Here is a 27,083-nt window from a genome sequence, read left to right on the forward strand (position 1 = left end):
CTATGGTAGAGGGTATAAAATGTATCCGTTAAATTCAATCGCTATTGTGATTACTTCTTCTGCTCTCCGTTATTATGTTCCGCTCTTCCTAAATGTTTTTTAAATTGTCTGCGTTTAAATTCTGCTTTTTAATGTTTTGTAATATTTTTATTTTGCCTTCGAAATTGTGATATTGTCCGCGAATTTTTAATATTTTTTTGAAAACAATTTGCATATGCATATACATATTTTGACATGTTATTTCTTCAAATCAAATTAGAAAACTCGCGTAATTAAAAGCTCAAAAATCTACTTATTTGCCTAAAAACCTGTCCAAATTACTTATAGTGCATACTAGTACAATATACAGTAAATCTGTTTACCAAACACACAATTTACTAAATTGTGTTCACTGATGCGTATACTTTATACGTAATTCATATCACTCATGTACTCATAGGGTGGCATGGCTTAAATTCAGGGGTGCCAACTTGGTGGTTTTCCCGCTACATGTGGTGGTTTTTGACGTACAAAAACCACTGTTTTAGCAGGAATGTCAACTGTTTTAAGGTAAAAATCGCTACAGACCTATGGTGCGTATGTGGCTGTAGCGATTTTTAGCTCGGAACAGTTGGCATTCCTGCTTAAATTACGGGTTTTCTGAGTTAGCAATTTCTATTTTTTCTACGACTTCTACTTTGTATTGTGTCAAATGTTCCGAACTTAACGTCTTTTTATTTATTATCGCCACAATACATATGTAATCTCTATTGGTCTCTATTGGAGCGTCTGGCGTTTTTCAGAAATTATAAGATTAGCATCATCGGTACAAAATAACTGCGCGTGGGTATAACAACAACTATATTGAGCTTACAAAATGAAGAAAATTGCAAAGCAAAACAAAATAGAAGATGAGAAGAAGAGAGAGCGAGCGTAAAGTACATCATTTGAGAGATATAAACAAGCATGGTTGTTTTGTAGCCGGCTCAAACGGACAACACAAATAAACAACAAATGAAACACGTAAACGAGGAATGAATGAAAATGGATGTCGGCAGAAGTGGCAAGTGGACAAAAGAGTAAGAGAATTGAAAAAGTTCTGCCGGCAGCAGCCATCAGTCAGCCGCCACTCATTCATGGTATACTAACAAAGGATGTAGACATAAAATAAAAGCAGTTGAAATAAAAAAAGTTGAAACGTTGGCGTTAACGTCGTGGTTCGTCTAGATACGTTACCGAGAAGCAGGGCAATTGTAAATGAGAAATGAACACCATATAGTAAAGTGTTGTATTCCAAAAGTTTTTCTGCCGTTTGCTACAGTGGTACCGCTGGCCGAGCGTTGACGTTTCAAGTTTGTGTTTGTGTTGTATGCTGAAAATGTTTGAGAAGTCTTTTGAATGTTTGCAAAATTCAGTTTGTTGTCGGCATAAAAAGCGGTTAGATGCAGTTTTATGTGTGCCAGAAAGGTATATTCGTTGTTCTTGAATAATAAAATCAACGAAAAGTGAAATGTTTACGTTTTAAATTATCTAATAAAAAACATGAGTAATAAGTGAATTCAAATTGTGATAGCTTAGCAATACAGTAAAGTTCATAATAACGAATGGAATTATGAACAATATAATAATTACGAAAAATATCATCAATATGTTATTTTTTGTAGATGTGAGCATTGATCAAAAATCAGAATAAACAAGTAAAAAAGTGTCAATCGGCTTTGCTTTGTATATATCTATATACCCTCAGCCAATGTGAAGTGAAACTTTCACCTAAGGTCTTTAGGTGACCTGAATTTTGTGACCCTTTTTGGACATTTGAACTTGCCGACAAAAATGTGGATTAGCAATTAACTGCACTAAGACGCAAATGTTGAACTTTTGTAGGTACCCTTAGGGAGGACCGATATGGGCCATTTTAGAAGTTAAACTAAATTTTGACAAAATACTAGGAGATCCAAAATTTGGACCAAATTGGTTGCCCCATTCAAGTGTTATCGTCCTAGCATTTTAGTGACTTTTTTTAAATATTGGGGAGAAGTACCGGAAGTTGTGGACCGGTATTGATCCATGAAACTAAGTTTGGATATAATATGACGAAGACCAAATGTTGGACCAAATCGGTTGAGCAGTTCGAGAGTTATCATTCTCTCTGACCGCCACATATTGTGACATAGGGGGTTTTTACACCTTTTGGGCTTTTTTCCCAAGAAATATAGACTCACCCCTGAAAAAACGTTTACCATCTAATGGAGGTAGCGAATACAAATCGCTTTAACACAAATCAAAGTAATTCGAGAGCAGGTCTTAAAGTGAACTTATGCGAAATTTTGTGTGAGAGGTACCAGAAGGAGGAGACAAATATAGTCCATATTCGAACCTGATCTATATCTGGTAGATATATTAGGATGTGCAAATTATGGATTACATCGGTCAATCCCTTCAAAAGTTATCGTGCGCACAATTTTTCTGAACATTTTTCAACTTTTGTGGGGGAGATACCTGAATGAGTGGACCGATATGGCTTATCTTCGAATTTAAACTATGTTTGGACAAAATATTACGAAGGCCAAATTTTGAACCGAGTGTGCAGATTCGTTCGGGAGTTATCTTTCGCTCCAACCACTACACACGCTGTCATAGGGGCTCTTAGGCTATTTTCTCAGGAAGTATGGACTTGCCCCTGATGAAACTTGTACCGTCGTATGGGGGGCAGTGAATACAAGTTGTTGCAATAAAAATCAAAGCGATTCGAGAGCGTGTCCTAAACTGACTTTTCCGAAATTTTGTGTAGGAGGTATCCGAAGGCGTGGACCGATTGAGTCCATATTGGAACCTCATCTAAGTTTGGTAGAAATATCACGATGTGCAAAGTATGGACCAAGTCGATTATTCCCTTCAAGAGTTATCGTGCGCACAAATTTTCCTAACATTTTCGAACTTTTGTGGGGGAGGTACCGCTAGGAGTGGACCGATATAACCCATATTCGAACGTAAACTAAGTTTGGACAAAATATCGCGATAGCCAACTTTTGGACCAAATCGGTTTATCCGTTCGCGAGTTATCGTGCTCACCAGCCAGCCAGACAGACAGACGGACGGACATTGCTAAATCGACTCCATATTGTCTAAAACACATTTCGTCCAAACATTCGTCTAAAACCATTATTTCGATGAGGCACATTTTGCCAGTATGAAAGTGTATGTACCCTCGTTAGCATAAATGTTGAGGGTATAACAAGTAAGAAAGTATCAGTAAGCTGTGCTGACGGAGATATAACCTCAGTCACTGACCAAAAAAGAAAACAACAAAACCAAACCAAGCCAAACACAATAATTATGCCGTATATAAAATAAATTAATTTGGTATCATGAGTTTTCTTTAAAATCTGTGGGGCTATACCAAATCATTGACCAAACAATTATAGTAACTAAACTTCTACATAAAGGACTCGAAATATTTAATTACGTTAAACTAGGTTTCGAAGAAATTTTTGAAAAAGTTTTAAAGTTATCTTGAACAATATCCATTTAAGTATGTACCGGCAAGGTTTTGGAGCTTTTTGGCAATTATCTCAGGAAGTATTGACTTACTCCGGAAAAAATGTGTCGCTGTAAATGAGGCCGCTAGAACAACCCACTGCAAAAAGAATCAAAGCGATGCGAGAGGAGCTCTTAAATTTTACTTTTCCTAAATTTTGTGTGGGAGGTACCCGAAGGAGTGAACCGATATAGTCCATGTTCCAACCTGATACATGACTCGATGAAATAAAACAATGTGCAAAGTTCGGACCAATCAGGAACTCCCTCCGATAATCATTTTGCGGATTTGCCATTTTGGTTGGTGCCGTCAGGGTTTCTTGGAGCAAAAAAATTGCCCCGTCGTAAAGGGAACCGCAAGGACAACCTGCTAAAGAAAATTTCAAAGCGATCCGAGTAGAGCTTTTAAACTTCACTTTATACGAATTTTGTGTGGGAGATACCCGAAGGAGTGGACCGATATAGTTCATATTCGAACCCGATCTATATACGTTATGCAATGTTTGGGCCAAATCGATTTCTCCCTTCGAATGTTATCGTTTTCACCAGTTTACAGAAAAAAATTGAAATTTTGTGGGGGAGGTACCCGAAGGAGCGGACCGATATAGCACATCTTCGAACTAAAACTTAGTTTTGACAAAATACTACGATACCCAAATTTTGGTTCGAATCGGTTGATCCGTTCGAGAGTTATCGTGAGCTCCAGACAGACGGACGGACATGGCTAAATCGACTTAAAATTGTCTGTAACGAATTTCGTCCAAACATACTTGGGGTCTATTTCGATGAGGCACATTTTTGGTCGCATGAAAGTATATATACTCTCGTTGCATAAAGGCTGAGGATACAAAATTGAAAGCGAACAACATAAAATACGGAGTATGAAGGCGGCCCGGTGGGCAAGTTTCATGTATCAACCACGTTATTGTTCTGGCTGTGTAGCTACATTTGTGTGAAATTTTATTTCAGTCTCTCTACATGTCCGGCGACTGGGTTCGATATGTACAAGCCTGTGTTTAAGTTCATGTTTGCGGTGGAAGGAAGGTGGCATAAGAGTCTGTGTTTTTGTGTACGTGTAATACATTTTTATCGAAACTATTTCGCACTATGTCGCGAGTTCATATAAACGGTGGCCAAAAATAGAAGGAGTTGTCGTAGGTGCATCAATTTTGGTACACGTACCTATTATTGACTTACAATCTTCAGGACAAAAAATTGGGTTGGTCGGTCCACGTTTTGATATAGCCCCCATAGAACCGTACCTCCCGATTTTCGGTATTTTGAATGTTTTAGACACAATGACCAACCGAAAGTATTAAAATTTTGTGGTTAGTCTTCGGCAGAGGTATCAAATATTCCAACAGAGAATTGTGGGCTTAGGTCCACGTTTTGATATAGCCCCCATACAACGGTACCTCCCGATTATCGGTATTTTGATGATTTTAGCCTCATTATTACACCGAAATTGCTGAAATTTGGTACTTAGTCTCCGTTGGAGGTATAAAACTCCCCCCCCCCCCAGAATTTTGTCGGTATCGGTCCATGCCTTCATATAGCCCCCATAGGATGGTACCTCCCGATTTTCGGTATTTTGGAGGTTTTAGCCTGATTATCACACCGAAATGGCTGAAAATTGGTACTAAGTCTCCGTTGGAGGACTTATAACCTTCCACCAGATATATGTCGGTATAGGCCCTCGTCTTCCTATAGCCCCCATACAACCGTGCCTCCTCATTTTCGGTATTTTGAGTGTTGTGGCCTCAATATCCACCCGATATGACTGAAGTTTGGTGTTTAGTCTTCATATTGTTTGTGAGCATATTGAATATATCAAGATCTTGTCTTTATATATGAGAAATTTCCTTAAAAAAATTTTTTTTGACCGATTAGTGGTCAAAAAAGGTCAATTTTTTGAAAAAAATCGAATTTTGATTTTCGCTTTTAAATTTTTTTTTTAAAAATTGATATTTTTAAAATTCTCTCGTTTTAAAGCAAGATTATAATAAGCCCAGAAAAATATATGATGATCGGTTCATTCGTTTTCGCGCTATAGCCAACTCCGCAAAACGATTTGTTAAAAAAGGGGGTATCCTCTCAGTGAGGTGGTCGCTGAAAAAGAGAAATGACACATTCGTCTGCAAACCTCTGCAGCTGGGACCTTAATATATTTGAAGTACTCACTTTTTACTACTCATACAGCAAAAATATCGATATACAATTTTTTCCCACTCTACTCAATTTAAAATTTGCTTCAGAAAATAAATAAACTTAGTAATACATGTTTGGGTAAATGTAAACACCATGTGATTAATATTTACATGCAAACAAGAGTGTAGCCAAGTTTATTACATCCCAAAAGAACTTAGGAACCATTTTTGCAGCGATCGTTACTTTCCAATTTTAAATATTAACGCATAATATAATTTATTAATTTTAGGAAGAAAAACACAAAAATACGTATTAACTAAAATTGTCGGATTTAAATTCTGATAAAGCAAAAACTACTTCCCGTATCAGTACCAAAACTCAGATTCTTCTTAATTAATATGTTTTCTATCACTCCCCATCAAAAAATTTGTTCAACGAAGTATTTAGTTTTTACCATTTTTGGCCACGGTCGTGACACTGTGCGTCGGAATCAAAAAAAAGCCTTGTTCCCATCAGCAGCACCAGTTGCAAATTCAGTATCAAATATTAAAAGAAAAACAACAAGTAAAAAGGCGTTATGTTCGGCCGGGTCGAACTTTTCGTACCCTCCACCATAAAATATTCTGAACTAAAATGGAATAATTAGTTTTCATTCCTGTCCCCAACTTTAAGTGGGTACGTTAAAATGTCTGATAATGTACATAAAATGTTTCATTCGGTAGGCCCTTTTTTATGGTGCCTATATCGAACTATGTATGTTGACAATTTTTGGTGGGCTAGAAATTGGGAGGTAGGGGTTATAATAAAACATGGACCTACGTTAACAGTTTTTGATGGGAGCCTTTAATGTCAAATAACTCCTAATTCGGTTAAAAATTGTAGCTAAAATCTTCAAAATACCGAAAATCGGTACATAACGTGGGAACTTCAAATGTCATTAACAGCTAGTTCGGTGGTATGTGGGCTATACAAAAATATGAACTTAAACGAACAGAAAGTTCGTTCAAGTATCGAAAATCGGGAAGTATCGTTATATTGGGGCTATGTTGAAAATTGTTGATGCAGATGTGTGGTGAACACTACAATCTTCAAATGTCAAATTGCAGTTAGTTCGGTTAAAAATTTTAGCTAAAATTGCCAATTACTGAAAATTGGGAGGTACCGTTATATGGGAGCTGTATCCGAACATGGACCTATGTTGACAATTTTTTATGGAGAGGTGTTGTGACCACTAAGAACTTCAAATGTCAAATTACTGCTAGTTCGGTTTAATATTGTAGTTAAAATCATCAAATTACTGAAAATCGGGATGTACTTTTATATGGGAGCTTTATCAATACATCGACCTTTCTTGACAACTTTTGGTGGAGAGGTGTGGTGACCACTAAGAATTTCAAATGTCAAATGTTCAAATTACAGATAATTCGGTTAAAACTTGTAGGTAAAATTCCCAAAATACCGAAAATCCGCTATATGGGGATACCGAAATCCGTTATACCGAGGTACCGTTATATGGGGCTATACCAAAACATGTACCTATGTTCATAATTTTTTCGAATATAAGTTTTTAGATCACTAAGAGCCCTAAATATCAAATTATAGCTAATTCGGTCTAGAAATGCGACATAAATCGTCAAAATACCTGAAATCGGGCGGTAACGTTATATGGGGGCTATTCCAAAACATTGATCTATGTCCACTAGTTTTGTTATATAAGCTTATTGACACTTAAGAACCCTAAATGTCAATTTATAGCTAAATCGGTCTGAAAATGTAGCTAAAAACGTCAAAATACCGTAAATCGGGGGATACCGTTATATGGGGGCTATACCAAAACGTGGACCTATGTCCACAACTTTTGTTATATAAGTTAAGTGACGTTTAAGAGCCCTCAGTGTCAAATTAGAGATAAATCGGTCTGAAAATGTAGCTAAAAACGTCAAAATACCATAATTCGCGGGGTACCGTTATATGGGGGCTATACCAAAACGTGGACCTATGCCCACAACTTTTGTTATCAAAGTTTATTGACACTTAATAACCCTAAATGTCACATTATGGATAAATCTGTCTGAAAATGTAGCTAAAAACGTCAAAATACCTTAAATCGGGGGGTAACGTTATATGGGGGCTATACCAAAACGTGGACCTATGCCCACAACTTTTGTTATATAAATATTTTTGGACTTAAGAACTCCAAATGTCAAATTATAGCTAAATCGGTCTGAAAATGTAGCTAAAAACGGCAAAATACCGTAAAACGGGAGGTATCGTTATATGGGGGCTATACCAAAACGTGGACCTATGTCCACAACTTTTGTTATATAAGTTTATTAACACTTAAGAACCCAAATGTCAAATTATATCTACATCGGTCTGAAAATTGAGCTAAAAACGTCAAAATACCCTAAATCGGGGGGTACCGTTATATGGGGGCTATACCAAAACGTGGACCTATGTCCACAAGCTTTGTTATATAAGTTAACTGACACTTAAGAACCCTAAATGTCAAATTATAGCTACATCGGTCTGAAAATGTAGCTAAAAACGTCAAAATACCGTAAATCGGGGGTACCGTTATATGGGGGCTATACCAAAACGTGGACCTATGTCCACAAGTTTTCTTATATAAGTTTGTTGGCACTTAAGAACCCCAAATGTCAAATTATAGCTAAATCGGTCTGAAAATGTAGCTAAAAACGTCAAAATACCGTAAATCGGGGGGGGTTCCGTTATATGGGGGCTATACCAAAACGTGGACCTATGTCCACAAGTTTTGTTATATATATATATTGACATTTAAGAACCCTAAAGGAAGAACGTGCACAGATCGACTCAGAATTTGACCCTGATCAAGAATATATATACTTTATAGGGTCGCAAATGAGTATTTCAATGCGTTACAAACGAAAAAACAAACTTAATATACCCTCCATACTATGGTGGAGGGTATAAAAATAATAACAAGTAAAAAAGCGTTAAGTTCGGCCGGGCCGAACTTTTCATACCCTCCACCATAAAATATTCTGAACTAAAATTGAATAATTAGTTTTCATTCCTGTCCCCAACTTTAAGTGGGTACGTTAAAATGTCTGATAATGTACATAAAATGTTTCATTCGGTTGGCCCTTTTTATGGTGCCTATATCTAACTATGTATGTTGACAATTTTTTGTGGGCTAGAAATTGGGAGGTACCGTTATATAGGGGTTATAAAAAAACATGGACCTATGTTGACAGTCGATTAAAAATTGTAGCTAGAATCCTCAAAATACCGAAAATCGGCACATAACGTGGGAACTTCAAATGTCATTAACAGCTAGTTCGGAGGTATGTGTGCTATACGAAAATATGAACTTAAATGAACAATTTTTGTTGGCTTTTAAATTTCAAATTACAGAAAGTTCGTCCAAAAAATAAAGCTAAGATACGGAAAATCGGGAATTTTGTTTTGGGGCTATACCAAAACATGGACCTACGTTCGGTTAAACATTTTAAGTAATATCCTCAAAGTACCGAAAATCGGGAAGTATCGTTATATTGAGACTATGTTGAAAATTGTTGATGCAGATGTGTGGTGACCACTACAACCTTCAAATGTCAAATTACAGTTAGTTCGGTTAAAAATTTTAGCTAAAATTGCCAATTACTGAAAATTGGGAGGTACCGTTATATGGGAGCTATTTCCGAACATGGACCTATGTTGACAATTTTTTATGGAGAGGTGTTGTGACCACTAAGAACTTAAAATGTCAAATTATTGCTAGTTCGGTTTAATAATGTAGTCAAAATCATCAAATTACTGAAAATCGGGAGGTACTTTTATATGGGAGCTTTGTCAATACATCGACCTTTCTTGACAATTTTTGGTGGAGAGGTGTGGTGACCACTAAGAATTTAAAATATTCAAATTACAGATAATTCGGTTAAAACTTGTGGGTAAAGTTCTCAAAATACCGAAAATCCGTTATATGGGGATACCGAAATCCGTTATACCGAGGTACCGTTTTATGAGGCTATACCAAAACATGGACCTACGTTCATAATTATTTCGAATATAAGTTTTTTGTTCACTAAGAACCCTAAATATCAAATTATAGCTAATTCGGTCTAGAAATGTGAATTTAAAAAAATACCTGAAATCGGACGGTAGCGTTATATGGGTGCTATTCCAAAACATGGACCTATGTCCACTAGTTATATAAGTTTATTGACATTTAAAAACCCTAAATGTCAATTTATAGCTAAATCGGTCTGTAAATGTAGCTAAAAACGTCAAAATACCGTAAATCGGGGGTACCGTTATATGGGGGCTATACCAAAACGTGGACCTATGCCCACAACTTTTGTTATATAAATTTATTGGCACTTAAGAACCCCAAATGTCAAATTATAGCTAAATCGATCTGAAAATGTAGCTAAAAACGGCAAAATACCGTAAAACGGGGGGTATCGTTATATGGGGGCTATACCAAAACGTGGACCTATGTCCACAACTTTTGTTATATAAGTTTATTGACACTTAAGAACCCTAAATGTCAAATTATAGCTACATCGGTCTGAAAATGTACCTAAAAACGTCAAAATACCGTAAATCGGGGGTACCGTTATATGGGGGCTATACCAAAACGTGGACCTATGTCCACAACTTTTGTTATATATGTTTATTGACACTTAAGAACCCTAAATGTCAAATTATAGCTACATCGGTCTGAAAATGTAGCTAAAAACGTCAAAATACCGTAAATCCGTTGGTACCGTTATATGGGGGCTATACCAAAACGTGGACCTATGTCCACAACTTTTGTTATATAAGTTTGTGGACACTTAAGAACCCTAAATGTCAAATTATAGCTAAATTGGTCTGAAAATGTAGCTAAAAACGTCAAAATACAGTGAATCGGGGGGTACCGTTATATGGGGGCTATACCAAAACGTGGACCGATATAGCCCATCATCGAACTTGACCTGCCTGCAAACAAAAGACGCACTTTCCCAAAATTTCAGCGTCCTATCTCCATTTTTGTGGAGGCTAGAGTGATTACCACAGACGGACGGACGTGCACAGATCGACTCAGAATTTTGCCCTGATCAAGAATATATGTACTTTATAGGGTCGCAAATGAGTATTTCAATGCGTTACAAACGGAAAAACAAATTTAATATATCCATACAATCCAATATATCCATACTATGGTGGAGGGTATAAAAAACCACAACAAGTGAGGAATGTCTTCAGTTAGTTATAGACGACTTTGTTGAGCCCATTATTGTCTAAATGTGTGTAAACATATTTAAATCAAGGAATTTGTAACTTATCCTGATTCCGAACAAATTAATTCCTTGTTATAATGCTTTATTTAATGTTTTGTTTAGTGGTAGTGCTCCTCAGCACAACACGACCTTCAAAATACAAAAAAATCTGTATACGCCCAACGAAAAATAAATACCAAATTTCAATAATTTCGGTAAAACTTCCAAAATACAGAAAATCGGGCGGTACCGTTCTGTATCTTGATTTCAAAAGACAGAATTTTACCCTGATCAAGAATATATGTATATCCTTTATGGGTTCTCCGATGAATATATCGATGTGGTCTATGGAAGCACCCTTTTTTCTAAAAAGGGTCAATGGAATCAACCTTTTTTTCTAAAAAGGGTCTATGGAATCAACCTTTTTTCTAAAAAGGGTCAATGGAAGCACCCTTTCTTTTAGAAAGGATCTATGGAAGCACACTCTGTGTCAAAAAAGTCTATGGAAGCATTTTTTCATTCAGATAGGTTCTATGGAAGAAACCTTTCGTTTAGAAAGGGTCTATGGAAGCGCCCTTTTATTCAGAAACGGTCTATTTTGAAAATGTTTGAGAGTTATCGTGCACACTAGCCATTTGAGTATGTGCCGGTAGGCACATTATGTCAGGAACTATGGATTTACTCTGAAAAAAAGTATACCGTTGTAGTAGGTACGCTGAAAACAATTTCAAATAGATCTGAGACGAGTCCTCAAGCTGCAATTTTACTCCCGATATATTCCATATTCCCAACTGATACATGGCTGGATAAAATAATACCATGTACAAAGTTTGGACCAATCAGAAACTTCCTGCCGCAATTATCTTGCGGATTCCCTCAAGTATAATCTTTAATATAGAGTATAACAAAATCGACAACGTCGTACATTACAGTTATATACACACTAGGGTTATGAATTTTCGTCCTTTTTTCTCAAAAATAATTTCCAGTAGCGGAAATGAATAAACTTTTGCCTACGAGTATTAATGACTACAATAACGTTTCTTCCATTGAAATCATGGTAGAACAAGAAAAGGTAGCAGCAATACCCAGCTGACTGAACTGGGTTGTAGTGTTAGTGTCAAATTTCATATGACATTTTATACATTTATTTCTATTTCGATGTACATTAGGGACATATATTTTTTGAGAAAAAAAAATATAATATTCGGAAAAAACCATTTCCCAGAAAGACTTCTTCATATCAATGATATGTAACCTCCTCTAAGTTCGAACGATAAGCCGCGCAGTAAATCACCGCTTGTAGAGGCGATACAACGTTTGTTAATATGTGAGGTATTTTGTTAAAATTTAAAAAACTAAAGCCCTAATAAACATGTGCTTCTTTGATTTCTAAAACAAAACATTGAAACAGCTTCTCCTTTTTCTATGAATTTCCAGCGACCCCAAACGTTTCTGCAAGAATTCTACTTTCTGCGAGAATTTAGGCATTTAGTGGAATGATGTGGAAACATAAAAATTGAAAATGTAACGAATTTTCATTCATGTTTTCCAAAATATTCAACCAAATGTGAAAAATTATTAGTTTTTTAAATTCCAATAATTTATAGACATTTCCTTGTTTTGTTTACAAATACAACTGGCAGTAACGTTACAAACAAAAACAAATTCCTTTGTGGTTGTTGTTCGAGTTGTATTTGTTGTAGTATTAACTTTACCTTATATTTGTTCTACCATGCATTGAAATATTAAAAAAAAATCACATTTTTGTGAAAAAATTCTCAAAAAATTATTTCCTCTCACACGAATGAGAAATACCTAATGATAAACTTCATTTCAGTTATATATTTGCTTACAGTGACTTCAAAAAATTGTCAAAAATTCTGATAATTAAACATTTTGAAATCATTTTAATAATTAAGGTTTTAAGGTTTTTTATAATTAAGGTTTCATGTAGTCTTAGGCAAATGCTCATAAAACATGATACTGGGATATGAGGTAGTAAAACACAGGCACCCATAAACAGATAAAATGTAAACTTTGTGTTGGATACACTGACAAATACCAGACAGACGACATGGAGCTGATGTTGTTTGGTGATTATGATGGCGGAAAAGCCGGCTACATCATGTTAGATATGTCTACAAATTTTCATGTTTGAACTTGTGTTTGGTGAAAAATGGAATAAATGAAATGAAAAGCAAAACGTAAATAGACACACAATTCGATAAACGTCCCAATCAAAACGCATAGAACAAAAAATAAAAAAGAAGATACGAGGAAACGAACAAAAACGAAATAACATTGTTGGCGTTATTATTGGGATAATTGTTGGGATAGCAAATAGCTGTAAATGATAAAACAATGGGAATTTATAGAAGGATCGATAAAAAAGATGAAAAGAAAATAGGTACCAACTTCAATTCAATTATAATAGAATTGGGGTGGCCACAATAATCAGGGACGTACGCAGGATTTCTTTCGGGGGGCCCCGATCAAAAATCATGAAAATTTAAAATGTTTTGTAGCGATACGTATCGCTACTTTAAAGGGTGTTAGTTGATTTTATATAAATTCAATAGAAAGATTTAACAATATTTAGAATAAAATTTTAAATTTTTATAGAGTACTAGCTTAATCCGGTGCGCTTCGCTACCCCAACTAAGTGAAAAATAAATGAATGAGTCCTACGTAGGTCACATTTACAAATTGTATATACTCTAACACTCCTGAGTCCACTCTCTCCTTTAAAGAAGTTAATTAAATTAGGAACAACACTAAAATTGAGTACCTTAAGTTTGAGGATACTTGTAATTTATTCAGCCTATTGGGACATCTTAAATTACTCTTAGGATAACTGCTTCTGTTATTGATAATTTTACTCCAATATTGATATAGATATGTCAATAATGATACAAATTTCATTGAAATGGAACGTATATATCAAATCAAATACATGAAATCGGCCGAAAATATACATTGGAGCTATATCTAAATCTGAACCGATTTCGAAGTATTTTGGCACAATTATTTCTAGGCCAAATTCAGTCGCACATTACGAATGTCATTGAAATCGGACATATACAGCGTGATTGGTGCATCAAATAAATGAAATCGGCCGAAAATATATGTATATGGGCGCTATATCCAAATCTGAACCGATTTCGATATAATTTTGAACATCTATTTCCAGGCCAATATTCGTCATAAATTCCAAATGTCATTGAAATCGTACATCATCAGTTCATCAAATCGGACGAAAATATATATGTGAGCTATACGTAAATCTAAACCGATTTCGATATCATTTGGCGCATATATTTCTAGGCTAATATCCGTCACACGTTAAAAATTTCATTGAAATCAGACATATATAGCGTGTATGCTCCAAACATATACATGAAATCGGCCGAAAATATATATGAGCGCTATATCCAAATCTGAACCGATTTCGATATTTCTAGACCAAGTTCTGTAACACATTCCAAATTTCTGTGAATTTGGACATATATAGTGTGTTTGGTGCATCAAATACATGAAATCGGCAGATAATATATATAGGAGCTATATCCAAATCCGAACCGATTTCTATATAAATTGGCACATACATATATTTCTAGGCCAATATCCATCACACATTCTAAATTTCAGCGAAATTAGGCATTTATAGCGTGTTTGGTGCATAAAATATAGAAATCGGCCGAAAATGTATGTATATGGGAGCTATATCCAAATCTGAACCAAACTCGATATAATTTGGCACATTTATTTCTAAAACAAATTCCGCCACAGACCCTCTAAATTTCAGCGAAATTGGACATATATAGCATGTTTGGTGCATGAAATGTGGAAAATCGGCCGAAAATATATATTGGAGCTATATCCAAATCTGAACCGATTTCGATATAATTCGGCACATTTATGTCTAGACCAAATTCCGTTACACATTCCAAATTTCAGCGAATTTAGACATATATAGCGAGTTTGGAGCATCAAATGCGGAAAATCGCCCGAAAATATATATGGGAGCTACATCCAAATCTGAACCGATTTCGATATAATTTGGCACATGTATTTCTAGACCAAGTTCAGTCACACGTTACAAATTTTATTGAAATTGGATATAAATACGGTGTTTGGTGCCTCAAATACATGAAATCGGCAAAAAAATATATAGAGGAGCTATATCCAAATCTGAACCGATTTCGATATATATTGGCACATATATTTCTAGGCCAATATCCATCACACATTTCAAATTTCAGCGCAATTGGATATATATATAGCGTGCTTGGTGCATAAAATACAGGAAATCGGCCGAAAATATATATGGGGGCTATATTCAAATCTTAACCGATTTCGATATAATTTAGCACATTTATTTCTAGAACAAATTCCGTCAGACCCTCTAAATTTCAGCGACATTGGACATATATAGCATGTTAAGTGCATCAAATGTGGAAAATCGGCCGAAAATATATGTTGTAGCTATATCCAAATCTGAACCGATTTCGATATAATTCGGCACATTTATGTCTAGACTAAATTCCGTTACACATTCCAAATTTCAGCGAAATTGGGCATATGTATATAGCGTGTTTGGTGCATCAAATGCGGAAAATCTGCCGAAAATATATATAGGAGCTATATCCAAATCTGAACCGATTTCAATATAATTTGGCACATTTATTTCTAGACCATGTTCTGTAACACATTCCAAATTTCAGTGAATATGGACATATATAGTGTATTTGGTGCATCAAATACATGAAGTCGGCAGAAAATATATATAGGAGCTATATCCAAATCTGAACCGATTTCAAAATAAATTGGCACATATATTTCTAGGCCAATATCCATCACACATTTTAAATTTCAGCGAAATTGGACATATATAGCGTGTTTGGTGCATAAAATAAGGAAATCGGCCGAAAATATATGTAGATGGGAGCTATATCCAAATCTGAACCAAACTCGATATAATTTGGCACATTTATTTCTATAACAAATTCCGCCACACATTCCAAATTTCATTGAAATTGGACATAAATAGCATGTTTGGTACATAAAATAAGGAAATCGGCCGAAAATATATGTATGTGGGAGCTACATGCAAATCTGAACCGATTTGAATAAATTTTAGTAAATTTATTTCTACACCAAATTCCGTCACACATACAAAATTTGGAGATTGTATCTGTAATAGTTCTAAATATATTTGCATACAAAATCTAAATTTTTTGGAGGTACCTCCGGTTTTGATGCTATATCTCCAGATCAACGCGACATTTCAAAAAATTATATAGCCTATTTTCATTCCAGGCCATGTAGCAATGTACCCTTAACATTTCAGTAAGATCTGTTCAGCGGTTTTCGAGTCTATAAGGCACAAACAAACAAACAGACAAACAAATTTCAATTTTATATATATAGACTAGCTGACCCGGTCCGCGTTGCTGGCCCGTTGTTTGGGTTCTCCGTGTAAACTTTAGTTATCTATCCAGTATTAATACACCCATAATTAGGCATCCCTCTTGAAACTTCATAATATAAATCAATGTTTTGACATAAATTCCATGTAGTGGTATCCCCCAAATTTAAGATATAAAATCTCTTTTATTATACCCTTCACCATAAATCGACAGTTTAAAGCACTTTGTGACCCACATATAATGGTCGGTGCACGACAATTAGCATTGCTATATATTGGATTGTTGGTCTCGGTTGGGGTCGTAATTATTACTGCAGAGAATTGTCAGTATAGGTCCACGTTTTGATATAGCTCCCATAGAACGGTACCGGCTGATTTTCGCTATTTTTGAGGATTTAACATCATTATCACACCGAAATGACTGAAATCTGGTTTTAATATATTTTAAAGAGGAGAGCATAAATATTTGGATCGACCGAAAGACACGCCTTTTTATTTGCGCTCGGTATGTAACAGTTATAGGTTCACGTTTTGATATAGCTCCCATAAAACAGTACCTCCCGATTTTCGATAGTTCAGAGATATAGCCACTGTTGGGGGTCGTAAACAGTCTTGCAGAGAATTTTCAGTATACGTCCTAGTTTTGATATACATAGGTCCCATAGAACGGTGGTGACTAATTTTCGCTATTTTTGGTGGATTTAACCTCATTCAGCTCGATCGAACGTAACGCCTTTTTTCTTCGCGCTCTATTTTACCACTATTGCATGGTAAAATACCCCTCAGCGAAATGTATGTTCCTTCGGTATATGTATGGCACCATTTGTATAATTCATAAAAAATTACTACTATAAACTATAAACTGAAATCAATGCTCATGAAGTTTCACTTCCCACATTTTGAGATTTTATCCGTAATTGTAATATTTTCAAAAATCGGACACTATCGCGGTATTCTGATTCTAATGATGATATTGTTTTGTATATCAATAACTTTGTCTGATGTCCAATCATTTTTTTGGAATTTCGGTCTAGTGACATCTCAAGTTATCGGGATTTCACTGTATTCCAAAATGTGGAGTTGATCGAGCTATCCCACTTATTGTTAAGTGTTCAGGGTTTGTAGCGTTTTTTATGCACACTTACAAAAATTATCTGAAATAATAAATGTTTGAACATTTTGTGATGACCATGATATTTCACTTCCGCGAAGACCATTCAGGGTCAAGACAGTATTACAATAGTATTGCAAACAATCTGTAAACAATACGTTAAAAAATATCATGGACTTCAGATCTAAAAAAAAAATTGAAGGAGAACCTCCGGTCACTACCTCCGGCCACTACCACTTGTTCAAGCTAGTGTTTATATCATTTTTGTGTCACGCTTACTAAAATTATGTATATTAATTGAAATAATACATTTTTGAAAACTTTGTGATGACCGCGATTTCAGATTTTATTAAAAACATTGTAGGGGAGGACCACCGGTCACTACTCTCAGTCGTATAAAAACAGCTTACGAACGTTCTAATTAATTGAAATAATACATTTTAGAAAATTTTGGGATGACCGCGATATTTCACTTCCGCGACGACCATTCAGGGTCAAGAATTTGAATTTGAATTTCGCGGTTTTCTTAAAAAATTGTGGGGAGGACCACCGGTCACTACACTTAGCGGGTTAAATAAATAGATTACGACCTATTCTCAGACCTAAAAACTTCACATACAAAATTTTATAAGATTTCCCAATCAATTTTTCGGAATTGCTTTATCGTGACATCTCAAGTTATCGGGATTTTACTGTATTCCAAAATATGGCGTTGACCGTGTTATCCCACACATAGAAGCCAGTGTTATAGCGGTTTTATAGTCACGCTTACTAAAATTTGCTATACTATCTGAAATAGTACATTTTTGAATAATTTAGGATGACCGCGATATTTCACTTCCGCGACGACCATTCAAGAAAATATATAGCCTATTTTCACCACCGGTGTTCCCAGTACATTATCGGAAATTTTCCAAAAAATCTATTCAGCCGTTTTCGATTCTTTTCGTTTTTGAATAATTTGGAATGACCGCGATATTTCACTTCCGCGACGACCATTCAAGAAAATATATAGCCTATTTTCACCACCGGTGTTCCCGGTACATTATCTGAAATTTTCAAGAAAATCTGTTCAGCCGTTTTTGAGTCTATTCGGAACATACAAACATAGTAACATACACACATTGTCTTTTATATATTAGACTAGCTGATCAAGTCCGCGTTGCTGGCCCGTTGTTTGGGTTCTCCGTGTAAACTTTAGTTATCTATCCAGCATTGATACAACCATAATTAGGCATCCATCTAGAAACTTCATAATATAAATCAATGTTTTGGCATAAATTCCATGTAATGGTATCCCCCAAATTTAAGATATAAAATCTCTTTTATTATACCCTTCACCATAAATTGACAGTTTAAAGCACTTTGTGACCCACATATAATGATCGGAGCACGTCAATTAACATTGCTATATATTGGATTGTTGGTTTAGGTTTGGGTCGTAATTATTACTGCAGAGAATTGTCAGTATAGGTCCACGTTTTGATATAGCTCCCATAGAACGGTACCGGCTGATTTTCGCTATTTTTGAGGATTTAACATCATTATCACACCGAAATGGCTAAAATTTGGTTTTAATGTAATTTAAAGAGGAGAGCATAAATATTCGTATCGACCGAAAGACATGCCTTTTTATTTGCGCTCGGTATGCAACAGTTATAGGTTCACGTTTTGATATAGCTCCCATAAAGCAGTACCTCCCGATTTTCGATAGTTTGGAGATATAGTCACTTTTGGGGGTCGTAAACAGTCTTGCAGAGAATTTTCAGTATACGTCCTCGTTTTGATATAGCTCCATAGAAGGGTGGCGCCTGATTTTCGCTATTTTTGGTGGATTTAACCTCTGGATAGTGACATCTCAAGTTATCGGGATTTTACTGTATTCCAAAATGTGGAGTTTATAGCATTTTTTAGGCACGCAAAATTATGTATATTATTTGAAATAATAAATGTTTGAACATTTTGTGATGACCGCGATATTTCACTTCCGCGAAGACCATTCAGGGTCAAGACGGTAATTACAGTAGTATTGCAAACAATCTGTAAACAATACGTTCAAAAATATCATGGACTTTAAAAAAAATTGAAGGAGAACCTCCGGTCACTACACTAAGCCATATTAAAATAGCTCACGACCGCGCTATCCCACTTGTTCAAGCTAGTGTTCACATCACTTTTGTGTCACGCTTACTAAAATTATGTATATTAATTGTGATGACCGCGATCATTCAGGGAAAACAATCTGTAAACAATACGTTCAAAAATATCAAAGATTTCTGATTTTCTTAAAAACATTGTAGGGAGGACCACCGGTCACTATTCTTAGCGGTAAAAAACAGCTTACGACCGTTCTAATTAACTGAAATAATACATTTTTGAAAATTTTGGGATTAACGCGATATTTCACTTCCGCAACGACCATTCAGGGTGAAGACAGTAATTACCATAGCAATGCAAACAATTTGTAAACAATATATTAAAAAGTATCTTGAATTTCGCGGTTTTCTTAAACAATTTGTGGGGAGGACCACCGGTCACTACACTTAGCGGGATAAAAAAATAGATTACGACCTATTCTCAGACCTAAAAACTCCACATACAAAATTTCATAAGATTTCCCAATCGATTTTTCGGAATTTCTATATAGTGACATCTCATGTTATCTGGATTTTACTGTATCCCAAACTATGGCGTTGACCACGTTATCCCACATATTGAAGCCAGTGTTATAGCGGTTTCGTAGTCACGCTTACTAAAATTAGGTATATTATCTGAAATAATAAATTTTTGAATAATTTGGGATGACCGCGATATTTCACTTCCGCGACGACCATTCAAAAAAATATATAGCCTATTTTCACCACCGGTGTTCCCAGTACATTATCTAAAATTTTCAAGAAAATCTATTCAGCCGTTTTTGAGTCTATTCGGAACATACAAACATACAAACAAACAAACATACTAACATACACACATTGCCTTTTATATATTAGATATATAAAACTCAATTGTCCTTTGTTGGTAATTGAATCAGTTGAAATCGGCTGGAGCGATTTGGATAATTTTTTGTGGAAATGTTAGTCATAGTCCAGTTTAGGTTTTTATGCAAAGAAAAATTGGCCACGCCCACTTTTATAAATATGTTATATCTACGAAACTACTCAATAGATTTTCCTGAAATTTTCAGGGAACGTAGAGTGATGGCCCCCGGTTGAAATAGGCTACATATTTGGTTGAATTTAGGATCGGGCGGGGTACTTCCCCTATGCCCTATTTTTGTAAAAATGCAATATTTGCAACAATTACAAATGTATCGCTTTGAAAATTAATTTCCGAGTCAATGGCGATTCTGTCTCCGACCTTACGTGCTTATTTGGGACATTAAGACTGGACAACGCCAACTTTTTAAATATGTTATATCTACAAAACTACTGAATCGATTTTCCTGAAACTTTCAGCGAATGTACAGGGTTGGTCCTACATATCTTTCGACTTTCGGGTCGGGCGGGTACCTCCCCTATGCCCTATTTTTGTAAAAATGCAATATTTGCAACAAATACGAATGTATCGGTTTCGGAATTTATTTGCGAGTCAATGGCGATTGTGTCTCCAACCTTACGTACTTATTTTGGGACTTAAGATCCGACCACGCTCACTTTCTAATTAGGTTATATCTACAAAACTACTGAAGGGATTTTCAAGAAAATCGCGATTTGTCTGAACTTTTAAATCTTTATAAATAAAAATCAAATTTCGTTCGTTGGTAATGACATCAGTTGAGAACGGCTGGACCGATTTCGATAATTTTTTCTGTAAAATGTGTGCCATAACCCGACTTGGGTTTTTTTGTAAAGAAAATTTGACCACGGCCATTTTTACGCCCACTTTTTCAATTTTCAATTTTTATCTTTTCTACAAAAACTACTGAACCGATTTTCCTGAAATTGTCAGAGAATGTACAGGGATGGCCCCCGCTTAGAATAGGCTACAAATTCAGTTGCATTTCGGAAGGGGAAGGGTACTTCTCATATACCCTTCTTTTTAAAAATTTTATATTTACAATAATTACGAATGTATCTATTTGGAAGTTAATTTGCGAGACAATTGTGGTTGTGTCTCCGACCTTACCCACTTTTTTAGGATCCAAAGACTCAACCACACCCACTTTTTAAAATATGTTACATCTATAAAACTACTGAAAATGTCAGGGAATGTACGGGCATATTTTCTTGAATTTTGAAGGGGACATATTTATAAAAACGCCTTACCTTTATGAATAAAAATCAACTTAGGTTTTTTTTTGGAAAGAAAAGTTTACCACGCCCCCGAAAACAGGTTACATATTTTATTGAATTCCAGAGGGGGCGGGGTAACTCCCCTATGCGATATTTTTAAAAAACGTTATATTTGCAAAAATTAGGCATGTATCGGATTAAAAATTTAAGGATTAATCTACAATCAAGGTACTTCTTTAGAGCCTATAGGCCCGACCACGCCTGTTTTTATTTTAATATATCACAACTCCAATACTACTGAAGGGATTTTCATAAAATTTGCAGCAAAAGCTCAATGTTTGCCGTTGTTATATATATTTTATGAATTTTGGAAGAGGTAGGGTAACTTTCCCACGCCTTTCTGTTAAACGCTATATGTATAAGCCAAACTTATGATTATATCGGTTTCAGAATACATTTTGGTAGGCAATGAAGTTGTGTGCACCCTAGGTACATATTTGGAGCCAAAATACCGGCCCAGGCCTACTCTTTTAATATGTTATATCTGATGACCACGCCCACTCTTTTCAAAACATTATTTTTCCAAAACTACTGAACCTAATTTTCAGAAAATATTTAGGAATGTCCCGTTGTCCAAAATGCTATATATATGTATTTGTAGACGAATTTCGGGGCCTATAATTTTATTATCGCTATATTTGCTAAACTTATGTGTGCATCGTGTTGCAAATTAGTATTCGAGACAACGGTGGTTGCGCCCCCGACCAAGAAAAACTATATATTTACAAATGTACTTAAATTGTGAGGTTCAACGGCCCATCAGCCATGAAAAGCTAAAACATATAAGTCTCAATAAGCGGGAGAATTCGATTTAACCGTTTTTTAACTTTTATAATTAGATCGCTTTAGGATAAAGGCAGGAACATTGACGATAATAAATCCTAAAATTCACAAATTGGCGAAAAAATCCGACAAAGTCCGTAAGAGAAAAGAAAGTTTACAGACAAAATCTGTTGATAAATTTAAAATCCTTCTCGGTTTGACAATGGACAGAAGAAGTGAGGTAGAAAATACCTATTTTTGAATTGTCAAGCATAAAGTCGATAAAAGTTGTTAGTAAAACTCATAATGGCGGTCCAGCAACGCGGACCGGGGTCTGCTAGTATTAGATAAAGTATAAGTCCTCGGATATTTAGAATAATATACAGATTTTGTGATTCCGTTTGGTTGAAGAACATCCACGCATTGAATAAAATATATCCACTTTTTAATGTCCTTTCTATATGACTCTATTCGCGAGTAGGTCGAATAGAGTTATACAGGGGTTTAATGTGTTGGAGAGTAAGGTTCGACCCGAACATAACGCCTTTGTTTCTTTTTTATCGATATAGCTAAACGACTTCTATGAAATAAATAATTCCAAAAAAAAAAAAGAATAACTCGAATCCGCGAATGCAGATTGGACTTCTGTATCCAGCTATTTATTTCATAAAACGCTAAAACTGGTAGAGTCTGCGCACGCCACGATACAAACATAGACTCCGAATCCCTTCACGCAGTACTGTTTGAGACTATAAATGTCATGGTTAGGCCTTGCCAAAGCATGGACGGCCTCGGAAACCAATATCAGAAACTCTTATCTAAATCCTGATAAAATGCTATAAGTCGGAAAACTTCCATGATTGTTGATCCTGCTGTATTCTCTACTTTTGATATAATGTTACAAAAGAAACGTTATAATTTTTTCTTAATTGTACGAATAGCAGTTTTTGGACTCTATGACTATAACACTTTTCTGGACTCAGTTCTTGCAATTTATTGGAAATAGAATTTAAATATTTCCTAAATTAAATTTATTGCTTCAAATGTTACACAGTTTTGACAAATAACAATCCATAACATTGCCGGATAAGCCACTTCACAGCCGATATATCTGATGAGCTGCCTAAACCAACAACGAAACCAGGTCACATAATTTGGCGGTTGTATTGGTTCGAATATTCGGCTTTCCTTTTTGATTGCAAAAAATATCCGTTCATAAAGCTCATCTAGAAACGAGAATTTAATCCAAATTAATAGTAACAAGTAAAAAAGTGTCAGTCGGACAGAGATATACCCTAAACATACATCTACGGACAGTTCGAATACCGACTACAAAACCAAAATCGTTTCCCAAATAATGATGTATTAAGAAGGGTTTCAGAATTTGTGGTGCTTTTTAGACATTACATCTTGCTGACAAAAATGTGGATTAGGATTAATGGTCAAAAGTGTTGCGGAGGAGATACACGAAGGAATTGATCGACATAGTCCATTTTGGAACTAGATCTTTTTTTTGGGAATTATTTCATTTCGATAGATATTGCGCCCACTACATAGTCATTTCAGTTAGACACCGCATAACTTAGAACATTCGCACCACTATGTCAGGAAGCATGGACTTGCCCACGAAAAACATAATGTGGCTATAAACAGGACCACAACGAGTAGCATTTGTATATATAGTTTTCAAAGGATTTTTGAACACTTCGGGCACTTAAGCAAAACTGTTGAACTTTTTTGGGAGAGGTACCTTAAGGTCCTCCGATATGGTCCATATTCGAATATGAACAAAATATTTAGAGATCCAAAGGTTGGACCAAATCGTTTGCTATCTTCAACAGATATAGTGTGTGCCATTTAAGTGGCATTTTCTAAGTTTTGGGAGGGAGGTACCGGAAGTTGTGGACTGATATTGCCCATCTTCGAACTTAAACTAAGTTTAGACAAAATATAAGAAGTATGGACTTACCCCTGAAAAAAACTTGTACCGTCGTAATATGGGCAGTGAATAAAAGTTATTGCAACAGAAATCAAAGCGGTTCGAGAGCAGGTCTTAAACTGAACTTTTCCGAAATTTTGTGTGGGTGGTACCCGAAGGAGTGGACCGGTAGAGTAAATATTGAAAAAAAAAAAATATTTCGACAAAATATTACGAAAGCCAAATTTTGGGCCAAACCATTTCAGAGTTATCGTGCGCTCCAGCCAGCCAGACAGACAAAGGGACGGATATTGTTAAATCGACTCCAAATTGACTAAAACGTATGTAACGTGACAAGTGCCACATACATACAACAACACCTACAGTCATCCCTTACCACCATAGTAGCAATGAGTCGATATGCACTCAACAGCATCTCCATCTATGCCAGTCATGCATTGAAGTCATTTGCTTGCTGTACTCAGTACACATTAATTCGCATTCACTTCATTCCAGTTTATACTTTAGTATTCCAGTTTTCACCGTTGAAGTCAGCTTGCTACTGCTGGGGGCTTGTTATCCACCAAGGCATTCCTGGGTGGTTTGTTGCGTTGGCAAATTTTGGCAGGGACTACCCATTGTGGCTGTCCCATTAATAAATTGCACACAGTGAATTCTGTTTACTGTCCCCCACAGAGACTTCGGTTTCCTGTTCCACACAGAGACTTCGGTTTTCTGTCCCACACGGAGACTTCGGTTCCCAGTACCACACGGAGACTTCGGTTTCCCGTACCACACGGAGACTTCGGTTTCCCGTCCTACACGGAGACTTCGGTTTCCCGTCCCACACGGAGACTTCGGTTTCCCGTCCCACACGTAGACTTCGGTTTCCGTACCACACGGAGACTTCGGTTTCCCGTCCCACACGGAGACTTCGGTTTCCCGTCCCACACGGAGACTTCGGTTTCCCGTCCCACACAGGGACTTTGGTTCTTTGTTCCTAGATATACGCAGTAGACTGTATGAGTTCGTAGCTGTAATTAGTGTTGTATAGTAGACGTTCCGAACAGCAGATCGTCGTCAACCCGCCCGACATCAATCAACACGTTCCCGATCACTACTGAAACGAATCAGCAACCAGGATCGTCGCTTCCGATCATCGACAACTATCGTTATCAGCCAGCATCGTCATCACCGATCCCCGCCAACCATCGGCGTTTCCGAACACCCCCGAAACGTCATTACCGAGCGTCGTCACCCGTCGGCGTTCCCGAACAGCTTCGGCCGAGTTACCGAACATCACCGAATCGTCGTCATCGAGCTTCGTCAACCGTCGTCGTTGCCGAACAACATTAGCCAAGTTGCCGAATCGTCGTCACCGATCTTCGTCAACCATTTCCGTTCCCGAACATCACCAAGCTTCATCAACCATCGTCGTCCCCGAACAGCTTTTGCCTAGTTGCCGAACACCAACACAACACATTCCCTCCGAAGAAGGGCCAAAGTAATAATATCGCATTTCATTGAAGTAGAACATACTAGTATTTAGATCAATAAATATCCGATTGAACCCCTAGAAGGGATAAAACTAGTCTTTTATTTCGTAAGGTTTAGTGGGTCCTTATGGAGACCCTGGACGCGACTGGACTTACCCCAGCCGACGAGAAAACCACGTTACACGTATTTCGTCCAAACATTATTGGCGTGTAAAACCATTATTTCGACGAGGCACAGAAAAAAGTTAAGTGGTTTGGAAACTTCCATCTCTGTTATGAACACATGTAAAATTTTGTTTCGATCTGGCAACTCCTTCATATAGAAACAGGTGTTCAAAAAAGACGCATCCGCAATTTTTTTACAATGGAAAAATTAGAAATGCGTGCTGTCATTAAATATTTACATAAAAAAGGTTTATCGGGACAAGAAATTCATAATGATATGGTGAATGTGTTAGGTGAAAGCGCTCCTTCATATGCAACAGTAAAAATTGGGTTGCTGAATGTAAACGTGGTCGTACAACATCAACAGAAATTGTAGCCACTATACTCCAGAGACAAAAGAACAATCTAAACAATGGACTGAAGCTGGAGGAAGTACCCCAAAGAAGGCAAAAACAATTCAATCGGCTGGTAAGGTTATGGCAACGGTTTTTTGGGACCTTAAAGGTATTTTATTGATTGACTATCTGCAAAAGGGTAAAACAATAAATTCAGAGTACTATTGCAACCTTTTGGATCAATTAAATGTACAAATTCGAGAAAAACGTCCTGGCTTACAACACAAAAAAATAATTTTTCATCATGACAACGCACCAGCGCACAAGAGTGTTTTAACAATGGCTAAAATCAACGAATTAAAGTACGAGTTGCGTGACAACCCACCTTATTCTCCTGATTTAGCTCCCAGTGACTTTTATTTGTTCCCAAATCTAAAAAAAATCCTTGCTGGCAAGCGTTTTACCTCAAATGAAGATGCAATTACAGTTGTAAACCACTATTTTGAAGACCTTGAGGAAAACTAATTTAATCAAGGGATAGAATTGTTAGAAAAGCGTTGGACTAAGTGTATTGAAGTTTCAGGAGATTATATTGAAAAATAAAAATATTTTTGAAAAACTAACTATTCTCTTTCATTGATAGGCTAAGAAGTT

At 36.2% G+C, this 27,083-nt stretch overlaps 1 long non-coding RNA gene across 1 annotated transcript in view; it reads left to right on the plus strand.

The window, feature by feature from the left end:
- The first annotated feature begins 1,302 nt into the window (after positions 1-1,302).
- The window catches only part of LOC141389065 (uncharacterized), a 236,239-nt gene continuing 210,458 nt past the window's right edge, over positions 1,303-27,083 (plus strand). Inside the window, exon 1 of the long non-coding RNA XR_012408979.1 lies at positions 1,303-1,446. This is a non-coding gene — a long non-coding RNA (uncharacterized lncRNA). The remainder of the gene's footprint in view (positions 1,447-27,083) is intronic.

This window comes from Musca autumnalis, unplaced genomic scaffold, assembly GCF_047663935.1.
Source record: "Musca autumnalis isolate F117 unplaced genomic scaffold, ASM4766393v1 scaffold_1, whole genome shotgun sequence".
In the NCBI taxonomy this organism is placed as follows: domain Eukaryota; kingdom Metazoa; phylum Arthropoda; class Insecta; order Diptera; family Muscidae; genus Musca; species Musca autumnalis.